This window comes from Nicotiana tomentosiformis, chromosome 8, assembly GCF_000390325.3.
Source record: "Nicotiana tomentosiformis chromosome 8, ASM39032v3, whole genome shotgun sequence".
Classification (NCBI taxonomy): domain Eukaryota; kingdom Viridiplantae; phylum Streptophyta; class Magnoliopsida; order Solanales; family Solanaceae; genus Nicotiana; species Nicotiana tomentosiformis.
Window position 1 is genome coordinate 3854546 of NC_090819.1, and position 17464 is coordinate 3872009.

The 17464-nt window shown below is 35.7% G+C and overlaps 1 long non-coding RNA gene across 1 annotated transcript; it reads left to right on the forward strand.

Moving 5' to 3' along the window:
• Window positions 1-1558, forward strand: LOC138896756 (uncharacterized). Its single transcript, XR_011410168.1, has 2 exons — window positions 1-1043; window positions 1165-1558. It is a non-coding gene; the product is annotated as an uncharacterized lncRNA (long non-coding RNA).
• Window positions 1559-17464: the final 15906 nt, after the last annotated feature.

The window sequence follows — 17464 nt, forward strand, 5'->3', positions numbered from 1 at the left end:
CATGATTAGCTAATTAACCATTTCTGATTTGATCCGTTTCGAGATTTACATCACGATCCTTGACCAGTCACCGAAATTTATGCCGTGATCTTCGACCAATCACGGATATCTTGCCTTTCCGTTATTATGCTATATTCGATCTTGCTCGATGTCTGTCTCATTTGGCTTCGATCGCTACTAACCTCGATCTTGACAGGTACCTCAGTTCTGAACTTGGTATGTAGTCCTCGTGATTTAGTCTGTTCCGTTACGAGGCCGCCATTCGATGCAATCTTCCGATCTCGGTCAAATAGCAAAATTGGGTGGGCCCGGTTTTAACCGTATACATAAGGTACATGATGTATTTTATCCCTTTACCCCCTTTAAAATATTTGTGGTAATCTCACCAAATGATATGGAGTTTAGTATAATTCTAGTTGAATTTAACCTTTTTTTGTTTCTGATATATTTGTTGTTAATCGATTCAGGTCTATGTTTTCACTGTTCGAGCACGACGCTATCCCATTATTGCTCTGCAGTGGCGCCCGGAGGTACTATCTTCGGACACTGTTGTCTGTATTTCTAAATATAGAAAAGTATCATACTTTTTTAGAGAAAAAAGGAAAGTGAATCAGATAAAAATTGAAACGAAAGAGTATTCCTTTTTGTGCTTTTGGCTTTGATGCTTTTTCTAGTTAAATATATGATCACATTTTTGTGGCTGCTATATAGGAGTACATAGTAGGTTTTTGACAGACAAGCATGAGTTAAATTTTTTATATTTAAACGGAGAAAAATGGTCGTTGAAGATTCATATAATCATATAGCCAAACTAACTTATTTGGGACTAAGACATAATCCTTTGTTCTTATATACACCTGAAATGACATAGCAGAAAAATATTTTTGAATGGGCTTCATCACAAATTCCACATACCGAGGATGCAATTCAAATAACTCAACACGTTGCTAACTATTTTGTCAGTATCTTTGATACTTTCTATATTATATACTGATTATATAAATATTATATATGGATTACGCATTGGATGAATGGCTATTGAGGTTAATTCTTCTTCTTCTTTTTTCTTCTTTAACTCAACTTTATTTTGTCATTTCTAGTTACTGTTGAACTTCTTGATTTGCCTCTTCTATTTATTTGTTTATTTTTCTTTGTAATTTGCAGTGAAGCTAGAAAATCTTCTAATAACCCAGCGGCTAACAAAGTACATGGAAACCTCATCTACAATTACAGTCCCACTTATGCTGGAAAGGCTGGGTAAGTTCATAACACCATCTAACCTGGTTGAAACTCTTGGGAATTAGCAGGATGAAATTCAAGATTTTCATGCTTTTTATTGTACTGTTGGTGGGGTTTTGATGAATTCTACCTCTTCACCCCCCGTTCTGCCTCGAGCTCTTTGTAGATGCAAGTGAACTACAAAATCATCGACTAATTGCCACGTTATTTTCTTCTATAGCTCTATGTTTACTTTTGGCCTCCTTGAACTCTAAAAATAAAGAAAGATTCTGTGAACGAAAAAGTTTCTAATATATTGAATTCATACCCTTTGTCATCATCTCCGGTGCTCTATTGATATACATAAGAAAGAAATAAGAATATTCTCTGCTACATAAAAATATGCTAACTAATCTTATCCAAATATGTACTACCTATTCACTAGAATACAAAGAATGAAAAATTGGTATATACAAAACTATCCTTTTAGAAGCTGCTGGAATAAAACACTTGTCCCTATTTATATCTGTTTGATGAAGGACACATGGATCCTTTAGCTGCATTGGATGAGCACATGTTTATGTCAACAGATACACTCTTCAAATAACACTTATCTCCTTTTAACTCATTTATCATCGAATATTTCCCCTTCTTCTCCAAATATTTTCCTTTCTCTTCCAAACAATGTAAGACATCACCATTCATTGATTTAGCTCCGGCAACACCCCCCCCCCCCCAAGGTGAGATCCGCCATATTGGACTCCCAACTTGCCCAAAAGTGTTCGATGTAAAGGTCCAGCTAGGGCTTTAGTGAAAAGATCTGCAATTTGAGAAGAGGAAGGTATAAAAGACAGAAATTAAGCCATCGAGAAATTTTTCACGCACAAAATGGCAATCAAGCTTTATATGCTTGGTACGTTCGTAAAAGATCGGATTTTTGGCTTATGTGTATAGCCGACTGATTATCGCAATGAAGAGGAACCGGTGAAGAAGGTGGAGCCGATAAATCGTGAAGAAGACGGACTATCCAGCTGAATTCAGCAACAAGACGCCGCATAAATCGATATTCTGCCTCTGCTAAAGAAAGAGCTACGACTCGCTGCTTCTTGGATTTTCATGAAATTGTGCATCCTCCGAGACTCAAGAAAAAATCACTCACGGATCTTCGCGTATCAGAACACGATGCCCAATCAGAGTCGCAATAAGCCAAGAGCTGAAATAATGCAGTAGGCGATATAAAAAGACCAAGTCCGGGATCACCGCATAAGTATCTCAAGGTATGTAGAGCTGCTTGATAATGCCCAGTGCAAGGAGATTGCATATGTTGACTTAAATTTTGGACAGTAAAGCAAAGATCCGGCCTAGTATTTGTCAAAAAATTTATATTGCCCAAAAGCCTGCAATATATAGTTGGATCATTCAAAGGAGATCCACAATTTGATGAAATTTTGCTTGTTGGATCCAAAGGAGTAGAAACTAGATGACTATCCAACCAATCAAATTCAGATAAGAGTTCAAGTGCAAACTTTCGTTGAGTGATTACCAGTCCTCCAGATTCTCGAAGGAGTTCTAATCCCAAAAAATAATGAGCCTCCCCCAAATCTTTTATTTTGAACTCAATGTCAAGAAACTGCTTGATCTCACTAATTTTTGCTTGATTGTTTCCAGTTATCAGAATATCATCGACATAAACCGCAAGGATAGTGATCAAATTTTCAGTGTTCTTAAAGAAATGGGAATAGTCATTCAAAGAATAAATAAATTCCCTGGTTCCCAAAGCTGAAGATAGTTTTGCATACCATTGATGCGAAGCCTGTTTTAGTCCATATAATGATTTGCGAAGCCTGCAAACATGTGATGGAGATGGGGGAGTCAAACCAGGGGGAAAACGCACATACACTTCCTCGTCTAAGTCTTCATGGAGAAATACATTGTTTACATCGAGCTGAAATAAAGTCCAATTCTTTTTCACTGCAATACTTAGAATGCATCGAATTGTTGTCATTTTCACCATCGGAGAAAAGGTTTCGGTATAGTCAATTCCTTCTCTTTGGATATCCAATCTTATAACTAATCTTGCCTTTAATCATTCCAAAGAGCCATCTAATTTTAGTTTGACCTTGTATACCCACTTGTCGGGCAACTCTTTTCTTCCTTGTGGAAATTCTATTACCTCCCAAGTGTGATTAGATTCAAGTGCTGTAAATTCCTTTGCCATGGCATCTCTCCGTCCTGGATGTACTACTGCCCGCTGGTAAGAGGTTGGCTCCACTATTTGACATATAGAAGTAACCATGTCCTTATTTTGTTGTGTGAGAGAAGAGAAAGAAAACGAGTGGATAGGAAGCAAAGGGGGATCAGGAGAAATCACTTTCTAAGAAAAATCACACATATAATCTGATAAATACTGAGGTACACTGTGTGGCCTGCCAGACCTTCGCAAAATAGTCTCTTGCTCTAAGGATAACAATTCAGTTAAAGGAGGAAAGTTGACAGGCGACAAAGTAGAAACATTAGGACTTAAGATGGAGTCAAATTGATTAGTTGAAACGGGAGAATTAGAGGATTCTAAAGAGAGAGAACTAGACTGGATAGGAGAAGAAAGTGTAGCTAATATAGGATCTGACAAGTGCAACACTGGTTGCACAGTTTGTTATTCCCGCCAATATTGTTGTATTTGTAAATAATAATTCTGCAAAATATAAGTTAACGTAATGAAACAGTAATTAATTCGAGCCCACTGAATTCACAGTATTTCCTTAAGGAATTTAATCCCCTCCTAGTACCCAAGGTAATGGATTATTTCCTCCCAGGATAGAACGAATCATACACTGGTGTAGCGGTACTTCAAACCCCAGTGTTTCAGTGAACACAAAGTTCGGTAGCAAATCACACTTACAGTTGCTTTGTTTGAAGTTAAAACAATGCAGAACGAGGGAGTAGAAACTCAAAAAATCGTATGGAAATGCTGAGAGGAAGGAGTGCAATGTATAGCCAAATCTGTTGAGCGATTTCAGTTCGTGTCTTGTGTGTTGTGTGTTGAGTGTCTTTCTTCAACATCTGCTGCACATATATATAGCAGCCAGTGTTGAAGAAGACCAAACGTCCACCCTCCATGGTGGAGCAAGCATTAGCTTGTTTGTGGAGCAAGCACATTCATGGTGGGAAGAGCATTAGGCGGCTGCCAAATGGTCAATACACGGATTGGAAAATATCCGTTACAAATGCGGATAATCTTACGTTAATATTTACTATTAACAAATAAATTTGGTCCAAAAAATTAATCAATCAATCGATCATTTGACCAAATCCAAATCCAAATCCGAAGCCGAAGCCGAAGCCATAGCCGAAGCCGAGCCGAGCGAGCGAGCGACGACGACGGCGCGAGGCTTGCTTTCTTCTTAACTCTTTAAGAGCTACAAGAAGAGCAATTATATATATACCCACCAAAAATGTCTTCCTCTTTCAATATGGGACAATTTCTCATTGTTAAGAGGGGGAAACTTAAAATTTTACTCAAAATTTCATTTTCCCTCCATTTCCCATTCACCCTCATTTTAAGAATATTACATCTTAAATTAAAACCTCAACAATCCCCCACATGAATGGGGAATGGCTATATCATGGAAGTATGCATGGAAAAACTGTGTGATTTACAAGCAAGGATTAATCGCATCTGGATAAGTAGGTTTCCCTTTGAACTTTCCGTAGTAAACTTATGTCGGATATACTCGGTCAATCGGTAGATTTGATATCTTTGAACCGTCGATCTTTGGTGTATACCTAGACAACCATAAGTCACACAATCAACCCTTAACCGTCTTTGGTTCTCATTGTTGTGTTCGTTTCAGCCATGAACACCGCCTGGTTTCATAAGTGCGTAGAGAACTGGCCTTACAAAGTTCTCCTTGAAGCGGCTAACACTTCACACTTACATAGGTGATTTCTAAACGTGTCATCCTGTAGATACACTATTTGATATACCCCGTATCAAATTTAGAAATCATTAAAAAGCCTTAATGCTTTATCCTTGGTACTGAACATTGTCTCATCACGAGAACGGACTAAAATTTTATTTGACAATGTTGAACCGTCATTAATGATTTTGTTTGATCTCCTTGAACCTAGATCTTGGGATCTCCAGTCTTCTAGGTAGAATTACCGCCACAATGACTTGTTCTCGGCCATAGCCCCATTCCCCTTAATGATTTCTCAACTACCTCTCTAGTTAGGCCTTTTGTAAGTGGATCCGACACATTATCACTTGACTTTACATAGTCAATCGTGATAATTCCTCTAGAGAGTAATTGCCTAACGGTTTTATGTCTTCGTCGTATATGACGAGATTTACCATTATACATAACGCTCCCAGCCCTTCCAATTGCCGCTTGACTATCACAATATATGCATATTGGTGCCAACGGTTTGGGCCAAAATGGAATGTCTTCCAAGAAATTTCGGAGCCATTCAGCTTCTTCACCGGCTTTATCTAAGGCTATGAATTCAGCCTCCATTGTAGAGCGGGCAATACATGTTTGTTTGGACGACTTCCAAGATACCGCTCCTCCACCAATAGTGAATACATATCCACTCGTGGACTTAGAATCAGTTGAACCGGTGATCCAATTTGCATCACAGTATCCCTCAATCACCGCAGGGAAATTACTGTAGTGCAATTCAAAGTTCTGGGTATGTTCTAAATATCCCAAAACTCGTTTCATTGCCATCCAATGAGATTGGCCTGGATTGCTCGTATATCAACTCAGTTTACTTATAGCACAAGCTATATCTGGTCGTGTACAATTCATGATATACATAAAGCATCCCAACACACGAGCATAATCCAATTGTGATATGCTTTGGCCTTTATTCTTTGCTAATGCAAGATTCACGTCAATTGGAGACTTTGCAACTTTAAAGCCCAAGTGCTTGAATTTTTCAAGTACTGTCTTAATATAATGAGATTGTGACAATGCCAGACCTTGAGGAGTCTTATGGATCTTAATTCCCAGAATTAAATCAGCAACTCCCAAGTCTTTCATATCAAACTTGCTATTGAGCATACGCTTAGTAGCATTTATGTTGGCAATGTCATTACTCATTATCAGCATATCATCCACATATAGGCAAACAATGACTATGTGATTTGGAACATTTTTAATGTACACACATTTATCACATTCATTTATCTTAAAACCATTTGACAACATTGTTTGGTCAAATTTCGCATGCCATTGTTTGGGTGCTTGTTTTAGTCCGTAAAGAGACTTAACAAGTCTACATACCTTCTTTTCTTTACTTGGAACCACAAACCCTTCAGGTTGTTCCATGTAAATTTCTTCCTCCAACTCTCCATTTAAGAAGGCCGTCTTAACATCCATTTGATGAATTTCAAGACCATACACTGCAGCTAATGCTACTAATATCCGTATGGACGTAATTCTTGTAACTGGAGAGTATGTATCAAAGTAGTCTAGACCTTCTCGTTGTCTATACCCTTTGACTACGAGTCTTGCCTTGAATTTATCAATAGTGCCATCATCTTTGATTTTTCTCTTAAAAATCCATTTAGAACCCAAAGGTTTATTTCCAGGAGGAAGATCAACCAATTCCCATGTATGGTTGTTCAATATGGATTCTATTTCACTATTGACTGCCTCTTTCCAAAACAATGATTCCGAAGAAGTCATAGCTTCTTTAAATGTTTGAGGCTCATTCTCCAATAAGAAAGTCACAAAATTTGGTCCAAATGAAGTAGACGTTCTTTGACGTTTACTACGTCTTGGATCCTCCTGATTACATGTACTTTCTTTTGTTTCTTCCCGATGTCGTTTAGATCCTTCACCAAACGACTCATATTCCTTTTTATACGGATATATATTTTCAAAGAACTCAGCATTATCTGATTCTATAACCGTATTATTATGAATCTCGGGATTTTCTGATTTATGAACCAGAAATCGATATGCTTTACTATTTGTCGCATATCCTATGAAAACACAATCAACGGTTTTCGGTCCTATCTTTACCCTTTTGGGTTTAGGAACTTGCACTTTTGCCAAACACCCCCACACTTTAAAATAATTCAAGTTGGGCTTCCTTCCTTTCCATTTTTCATATGGAATGGATTGTGTTTTGCTATGGGGCACTCGATTTAATATTCGATTAGCCGTAAGAATGGCTTTCCCCCACAAGTTCTGTGGCAAACCAGAACTTATCAACAACGCATTCATCATCTCCTTTAATGTGCGATTCTTTCTTTCCGCAATCCTATTAGATTGGGGCGTGTAAGGGGCTGTTTTTTGATGAATAATTCTATATTCTAAACATATTTCTTCAAAAGGAGATTCATATTCACCACCCCTATCACTTCTTATCATTTTTACTTTCTTGTTAAGTTGCGTTTCAACTTCATTTTTGTATTGCCTGAATGCGTCTATTGCTTCATCTTTACTATTCAGTAAGTAAACATAGCAATATCGAGTACCATCGTCAATAAAAGTTATGAAATACTTCTTTCCACCGCGAGATGGTATTGACTTCATGTCACAAATATCTGTGTGAATTAAGTCTAAAGGATTTGAATTCCTTTCAACTGACTTATAAGGATGTTTAACATACTTAGATTCCACACATGTTTGACATTTTGATTTTTCGCATTCAAACTTGGGCAGTACTTCCAAGTTAATCATTTTTCGCAAGGTTTTATAATTGACATGACCCAAACGTACATGCCATAAATCATTTGACTCAAGTAAGTAAGAAGAAGCTGAAATATTATTATTATTTTCAACAACCATTACATTTAGGTTGAAAAGGCCCTCGGTGAGGTAACCTTTTCCCACAAATATTTCATTCTTACTAATTACAACCTTGTTGGATACAAAAATGCACTTAAAACCGTGCTTAACAAGAAGTCCAGTAGAGACTAAATTCTTTCTCATTTCGGGAACATGAAGGACATTGTTCAAAGTCATGACCTTGCCAGAAGTCATTTTTAGAAATACCTTCCCATATCCTTCAACTTTTGCTGTTGAAGCATTTCCCATATAAACTGTCTCTCCGGGTTCAGCAAGAGCATAGGTAGCAAAAGCCTCTCTAACTGCACAAACATGGCGAGTGGCTCCTGAATCAAACCACCACAGTTTAGGATTTCCCACCAAGTTACATTCAGAGAGCATGGCACACAAGTTATCAACATCATCATGGTTTACTACCATGTTTGCTTGACCCCTTTTCTTGTCTTTCTTCGGAGCACGACACTCCGTAGATTTGTGTCCATTTTTTCCACAGTTGTAGCAGTTTCCACTGAACCGCTTCTTGCTTGGGTTGTATTTCGGACCAGAAGCCTTCTTCCTCTTTTTGTTAGCTTCAACAATATTTGCTCCCATTATTGTTGAATTACCACGGCCTCTCCTTTCAGCAGCTTTATTGTCCTCTTCGATTCTCAACCGAACAATGAGATCTTCAAGGGACATTTCCTTTCGTTTGTGTTTCAAATAATTTTGAAGTCCTTCCACAACGGAGGCAATTTCTCAATCATTGCTGCTACTTGGAATGCTTCGTTAATGACAAGACCTTCAACAAGTAGATCATGAATAATCACTTGCAATTCCTGGACTTGGGTAATAACAGACTTGCTATCTACCATTTTGTAGTCCAAAAATTTTGCGGCAACGAATTTCTTCATCCCAGCATCTTCAGTTTTATATTTCTTTTCAAGCGCATTCCACAATTCTTTTGATGTCTCCACGCTACTGTATACATTATACAGATTATCATCCAGTCCGCTAAGAATATAATTCTTGCATAAAAAATCAGAATGCTTCCACGCTTCAATCACGAGAAAGCGTTCATTCTCTGGAGTTTTATCTGGCAGATCAGGAACATCTTCCTTGATGAACTTCTGTAGACATAACGTAGTTAAGTAGAAGAACATCTTCTGCTGCCAGCGCTTGAAATCAATCTCGAAAAATTTTCCGGGTTTTTCTGTCGGTGTTCGGCTTGTCGATGCGTTGGCAGTCACCATAGGAATAGCTTGGTTTTCACTTTTACTCGTCATTTTTTCTGTAAAAGAATGACACAAAGAAACGTTTAATACACGTTTTCAAACTGGAGTAAAAAATCACGTAGATTTTAATCTCCAACAAAACGCCACGAAGGCTTTACTCTCCAAAGCGGGAGTACACAAAACCACAAAGGTTTTAGTTTGCAGAATAATTAGAATAACACAAATACAGAAATAAATATTAAATTCCTTAAGATTGTTATTCCCGCCAATATTGTTGTATTTATAAATAATAATTCTGTAAAATATAAGTTAACGTAATGAAACAGTAATTAATTCGAGCCCACTGAATTCACAGTGTTTCCTTAAGGAATTTAATCCCCTCCTAGTACCCAAGGTAATGGATTATTTTCTCCCAGGATAGAACGAATCACACACTGGTGTAGCGGTACTTCAAACCCCAGTGTTTCAGCGAACACAAAGTTCGGTAGCAAATCACACTTACAGTTGCTTTGTTTGAAGTTAAAACAATGCAGAACGAGGGAGTAGAAACTCAGAAAATCGTATGGAAATGCTGAGAGGAAGAAGTGCAATGTATAGCCAAATCTGTTGAGCGATTTCAGTTCGTGTCTTGTGTGTTATGTGTTGAGTGTTGAGTGTCTTTCTTCAATATCTGCTGCACATATGGTGGGAAGAGCATTAGGCGGCTGCCAAATGGTCAATACACGGATTGGAAAATATCCGTTATAAATGCGGATAATCTTACGTTAATATTTACTATTAACAAATAAATTTGGTCCAAAAAATTAATCAATCAATCGATCATTTGACCAAATCCAAATCCAAATCCAAATCCAAATCCAAATCCAAATCCGAATCCGAATCCGAATCCGAAGCCGAAGCCAAAGCCGAAGCCGAAGCCGAAGCCGTAGCCGTAGCCGTAGCCGAAGCCGAGCCGAGCGAGCGACGACGACGACGACGCGAGGCTTGCTTTCTTCTTAACTCTTTAAGAGCTACAAGAAGAGCAATTATATATATACCCACCAAAAATATCGTCCTCTTCCAATATGGGACAATGTCTCATTGTCAAGAGGGGGAAACTTAAAATTTTACTCAAAAATTTTATTTTCCCTCCATTTCCCATTCACTCTCATTTTAAGACTATTTCATCTTAAAAAAAATAAAACCTCAACACAGTTGAGTCACTAGATGAAGGAAAACAAGCTGAAAATAATTTAGACATAGGTGTTGAGTATGAAAAAGGAAAAATGTGTTCGATAAACTTTACATTTCTTGAAACAAATACTTGACTAGTTTGAAGATCCAAAATTTTATATCCTTTCTTGCCAAAAGGATATCCTAAAAATACTCCTGGGACTGCCCTGGGATCGAGTTTATCTTTATTTCTAGTAAGTGTGGATGTGAAGTACAAACAACCAAAGGGTTTTAAATAGGAGTAATCCAGACTTATTCCAAATAGAACTTAATAAGGAGATTTATTGTGAAGCACCTTAGAAGGGAACCTATTAATCAAGTGTGTTGCAGTAAAAAGACACTCTCCCCGGAATTTCTTTGGGGCATGAGACTGAAATAATAAAGTTTTACATGTTTCCAATAAATGCCTATGTTTGCGTTTAACCATACCATTTTGTTGTGGTATGGCAACACAAGTTGTTTGATGAATAATACCTTGAGAATGAAAAAAAATCTTTAAGAATGTCCTGTGTTCCTAGTTCATAAGCATTGTCTCAACGAATTACTTTAACCTTAGCAGAAAATTATCTTTCAATAAGAACAAGAAAGTGTCAAACTAAGGAAGTCATTTGACTTTGTGGAAAGAAGATAGGTCCAGTACTTCTTGAGTAATCATCTACTATGGTAAGAAAATATTTCTCCCATTTATATGTTGGTGTATTATAGGGCCCAGGTATCAATATGTAACAATTCAAAACATCTTTTATATTTAATAGAGATGATTGAAAAAGGCAATTTAGATTGTCTTGCCATAGGACAACCATCGCAAGGAAAATTCTTATAATCTATGAATCTAATGGGAATACCTGAAATATTTTTCATTGCATGATAAGAAAGATGCCCTAATCTATTATACCAAACCTTTTCAATATCTGAAATATGACAAACTGAAATTACTTCATTGATGTCTTCATTGAATTTCTCATGACAAACAGGACTTGAACTAACAGACTGACAAACAAAAGGAAAGGACTTTCTACTACAAGACTTAGACAAATGACTTAATTTTGAAGGAACTACAAAAACAAACTTTGGAAAAAGACTTGATTTTGAAGAAGTTGAAACAGCAGACTTGGAAATGGAATTGTTATCCTTCAGCAGATAGAGCCCCCATGTTTCTTCACCAAAAACTAGTTTCTTCCTCATTGAAGGGGCATGTACACAACATCCATTCTCAGTAAAGAGCAGATTATATTTAACTTGTTTACAAAACCGGCTTATTGATAATAAGTTGTGTTTGAATGCAGTAACAAAAAGGACATTGTGGATCTCAATTTCATGTAACCTTTTCTTTAGAAGAATTAGGCAGATTTACAAGACGAGGGGTTGAAAATTCTATTATGTTATGCAACAGGCTCTTTTCATAAGTCGTGTTATGTAGACCTGTGTCTAAGGCCCATGGGCTGTGATTCAGTTTAGAAAAGAGAGAAATGAAGGCGTGTAAGGCAAAGGTTTTACCAGCCAAGTTAGCACTTGCACCATTTGCATCAGGATCAGGATTTGAAGCAGAACTTGCTCCTTGGACAGATTGGAACATTTGTATCAACTGGTCACATTGTTCTTTGGTAAAACCTTGGTTGTTCACCAGAGTAGAAACAACATTTCCACCAAATCCTATGTTAACACCTTCCTCATAGATTGCAGCATTGGCTTGTTGGTTTCTAAGTTATTCCTCTGTGCATTCCACTTCTGCCTAGCCATCAAAAAAGCAGACGATCCGGTAGAAATTTGGTTATCAGAGTGCACCACTCGTTGAGTTTCCTGATGTAGGATAATAGAGTAAGCCTAAGCAGTTGTGGGCAAAGGCTTCATCATGAGGATGTTTCCTCTTACCCCATTGTAGGCATCATTTAATCCCATCGAAAATTGAATCAGTTTGTGATCCTCGTTCATCTTATGATTGTGCATCTTTGCACCACATTTGCAATCACAATTACAAGTCGTGAAAGTATTAAGCACCTTCATTTGATCCCAAATTCTCTTCAACTTTGTGAAATACCCTGCCACATCACTAGTCCCTTAGTTGACATTATTTAGCTCCCTTTGTAGCTGGAACAACTTTGTTCCATTAGCTTGGCCATACCTATGCTCCAACTCTTCCTTCTCTCTATCTCTATTTCTTGTTCATATTTTAATAAGTTACTTTTATTTCATAACAACATGTCTTGTTCATGTTTTACTAAATTACTTTTATTTTATAACACGTTATCAGCACGAATTGCTCATTTCATGATCTTCTACGTCAAGACTATGTAAATTATAAGCAGACAATAAGATCAAGTACAATGAAAAATGTCTTGGATGATAATACAAAGATAAGTTTTACATACATCTAAACTCATTCATACTTTCATATCTTTGCATTAACTTTATGTGCAGTATTTAGTTAAAATATTTTTTTCAATTGTATCCATTGAAATAAAGAACTGAAAAGGTATGTCTTTATTTGCTACATCTCTTATAGGACAAATATAATATTCCAACGTATATATATGTTATGACCTTTTACATACTATGATAGATAATTATTAAGCTAATTTAGTAATAATATTTTTACCATCACATGATGTATTTCATTGAAAGCAAAATTATCAAATATGTAGGCGATTTTACAGTACCTTACAAATTTGGCATTCGAATATGCAATCAATATAAACTCATTATAGTTATAATTTATAATAGTCACAGTTATGCATTAAGCCTTAAATATTTTTGCTAGAAACATAAGGCTCATTCCTCCGTATTGGATTTTTTTGGTGAAGTTCTTATAGTCTTTGAAATATAAGTGGTTATAGGTTATTTGCACATTTCCCCTAATTAATTTATTAAAATGTAAAAGTGATTGTATCATTTTAAAACAAAATGGCATATATCCTAACTAGCATTTTTGTTGCAGAGGAACTGTTTCAAGATTGAAATAGTTATATATGTCTTCTTGAAAGTTAATTTACTTATACCTATAATTATGAAGTAATAATATTTTAAAGGCTCAAGTGCGAGTCCTAGTGAATCTTGGCCTATTATGCCAAAGATTGAGGGTAAGACGATGGGTTCAAATCCCAACGCACTATATTGATGAAAAGACGTTGGATTCAAGTTCCAACGCATTATGGCCTAGCATGCCTTTATATGGGTAAGGCATTGGGTTTGAGTCCTAATGCACCATATTGATAATAATAATAATTAAAGAAAAAATAATATATTTTTCATGAAAAAGCATGAAACTTGTCCCACTTGATTTGCTCCATTCTTGAAGTGAATGTGATAGCAGTGTATGATAAGTCTAAATAAAGATAAATTGTTGAAAAATGAATGTGGGCGTGCGAAAGGCCAAAATAATAATAGTTATCACTATGGTAATTATAAAAAGGGAGAACAAGACAATATTTACCATAAAATTGGTGTGAAAAAAATAAAATAAAGCACATTGTATGATTATACTCCATTCATTGAAGAGAATGTGACTTATGATAAACATTGAGAATGCATACTCATTCCTGAAAGTGAATGTGAAAATATATATGTGATAAAGATTATGCATAATAATGTACTTGTGCATGGTTGGATAAATACTACAACTCACCTCTAAGGGAGGTTTGAGACAAAGAAAGATAATGAATATTATTGTGTAGTTACATGAATATATCATTGGTCGCATACATGTGATACGCCAAATATTTTGTCAAGCCTTATGAAAGTTATTAAAAGCAAAATTAAAGCAAGAAATTATTTTGCTTATGATGATTTTGAACATGACAATTATTATGATATGATTATCTTTGTGAAGGAAACATTCATTATATGGATGGTGTGACAAAAGATCTTGTAGTACAAAAGCAATTAAGAGATCTGAAAGAACTAATTTATTACTACCCGAATGAATGAAATTGTTCATGACATTAATCTTGTAGTAAGTCTCAAAAGAAATATTTTGATTTACAAATATATTAGCCAAAGTGGTTGGCATATTGAGACTATAAATGAAAAAAAAAATTAAATATCTTTATATTACTATAATCATATCGGGTAAATATGAAATATTACCTGACTTTTTTTCTATTTGTACTACACAAGTATAAGCACGATGATGCAATCACAAGTCACAAGTAAACTAGAGGTTTATTGAAATAAATATTAGTTGGCATGACCGGTTGACCATCTCGGTTCAATTATGATGGGAAAAATTAATTGAGAATTACATTGTCATATATTGAAGAAATATAAGATTCTTCAAGAATTCTCTTCTGCTGCTTATTCTCATGATATACCAGTTAAGGTTGGGATTGAATTCCTTGATTTATGGAACGAATAAAAGGTGATAAATATGGGCCCAGTCACCTTCCATGTGGACCGTTTACTATTATATGATTTTAATAGATACATCTATTTTATGGTCACATGTGCATTTGTTATCAACTTGCAGTTTGATTTTTGCAAGATTGATTACTCAAATTATTAGAGCACAGTTTCAGAATATAAATTATGATGATTTATCTTGATAATACTAGTTTAAATCCAAGTTGGTTTAGCAGAAATTGTATGCCTCCAATTATATCTAAAACATTGGTTATGAGAACAAAATTGCCAAAATAAAATTTGGTATGTGATGTATTATTTAATATACAGCAACACTTGTACGCATCTAGCCAAGTTATGATAAGTTCTCCCTATCACAATCGGTTCAGGGTCAGAAACCAAATAATTTCCATCTAGAAATATGAACGTGCTATATGATTTAATTGTTCCACCACAATGCACAAAGATTAATCCCCAAATAAGGCTAGGGATATTTGTTGGTGATCCCAACAATAGGGGGAGAAAATGGGCAGCTGAAAAAGTAATGCATGTAATGAATTATTATGAGTACATCTAGATCTTCGTACGAGAAAATGTGAACTTGGAGTTCAAGTGATAATTCATTTGCAAAATATTGGCAGGCGTATTTGCTGACCCAAAACTAAATATCATATTCAGCTGCTAATGCTCCAAATAAAATAAAGTTCATAATGAATAGAGTCGATGGCATGCATGAAGCATAATAAACTAATCGGTTCCAAAGATAAAACTCCTTGAAGAAGGAGAGGAGCAAATGTTTAATATGGTCATAATAAGGAGGCATGTGCTCTAGAAGAGCACCACGACATAACACTTCATAAGACCTCATGGGAGAGGTTCAGGTACCTGAATATATTAAGATAAAGAGATCTCAATAAGTTATGTCTTTATTGGGTAATAGTAGAACCAATATAAAATGATCGTTGACGATATTATTAATATAATGTAGCGCTCAATATTATTAATATTGACGAGGATCTTGAGCTCAAATCTGTCATGAAATTTGGACAGATAAATGATTGGCCAAATAAAAAATACGCAATGAAAATTAATTTCACCTAAAAAATATGAAGTTGGACGGATAGTCCCAACATCTGAAAGTATAAAGCCAGTGGAGGTATAAATATGTTCTTGTACGGAAAAAAAAAAAGATCAAGTCGATAAACATAAAGACGATTTGTGTCACAAAAAAATTTGTAAATATCCTGGCATTGATTATATAGAGACATGTTCTCGTGTGGTGGATGTCGCCATTTCAGGTTTTAATCTGGCAATACATGAAAAACGTGATATGCGTATAATGAAAATCATTGAAGGATTTAAATTGTTCTGAAGTATATTAAGGTTTTCAAGCAATTTATTAAATAAAGCTTCAAAAATCCTTATACGGATTGAAACAATCAGGACGCATGTGGTATAATCACCTAAGTAAGTACCTGTTGAAAGAACGGTACAAGAATGATTCAATTTGTCCTTGTGTCTTTATAAAAAGATCTGGATCTAAATTTGTTATAATCACCGTGTATGTTGATGATTTAAATATCATTGGAACTCGTAGGGAACTTCCTAAAGCAGTAGACTATTTAAAGAAAGAATTTGAAATGAAAGATCTTGGAAAGACAAAATTTTGTCTTGGTCTACAAATTGAGTATATGAAAGATGTATTTTTTGTCCATCAACCAGCATACACTAAAATAATTTTAAAGCAATTATATATGGATAAAGTACATCCATTCCGACCTCATAAAAATAATGAAGAGCTTCTTGGTCCCGAAGTACCATATCTTAGTTTAATTGGTGCACTAATATATCTTTCTAATATTACAAGGTCTGACATAACGTTTTTAGTTAATGTCTTAACAAGATATAGCTCTGCTCCTACAAGGAGACATTGGAATGGAATCAAACACATATTGCGGTATCTAAAAGGGACTATCGATATGAGATTATTTTATGACAATGATTGCAGTCCTGATCTTGTTGATTATGCCGATGCTGGGTATTTGTATGACCCACACAAGGCTAGATCTCAAACAGTCTATGTGTTTACATATGGAGACACTGTCTTATCTTGGCGATCGACTAAGCAATCAATCTTGTCTACTTCATTTAATCATGCTGAGATAATTGTTATTCATGAAGCAAGTCGAGAATGTATATGGTTGAGGTCTATAATAAATCTTATTCGAGACAAATACGGTTTGAAGTGTGACAAACTACCCACGATTTTGTATGAAGACAATGCAGCATGCATAGCCCAATTGAAGGGAGGATTCATAAAGGGGATAGGACAAAGCAAATTTCACCAAAGTTATTTTTCACACATTATCTTCAAAAGAATGGTGATATCAATGTGCAACAGATCCGTTCAAGTGATAATATGGCTGATCTGTTCACCAAATCTCTACTGATGTCAACTTTCAAGAAACTAGTGTACAAGATTGGGATGCGAAGGCTCAAGGATGTGAATTGATGCTCTCATCAGGGGGAGTTAATACGCGTTGTACTCTTTTTTCCTTACAAGGTTTTGTCCCACTGGGTTTTCCTTGCAAGGTTTTTAACGAGGCAATCAAAAGGCTAAACATGTATACTCTTTTTCCTTCAATAGGATTTTTTTTTTCCATAGGGGTTTTTCCTAATAAAGTTTTA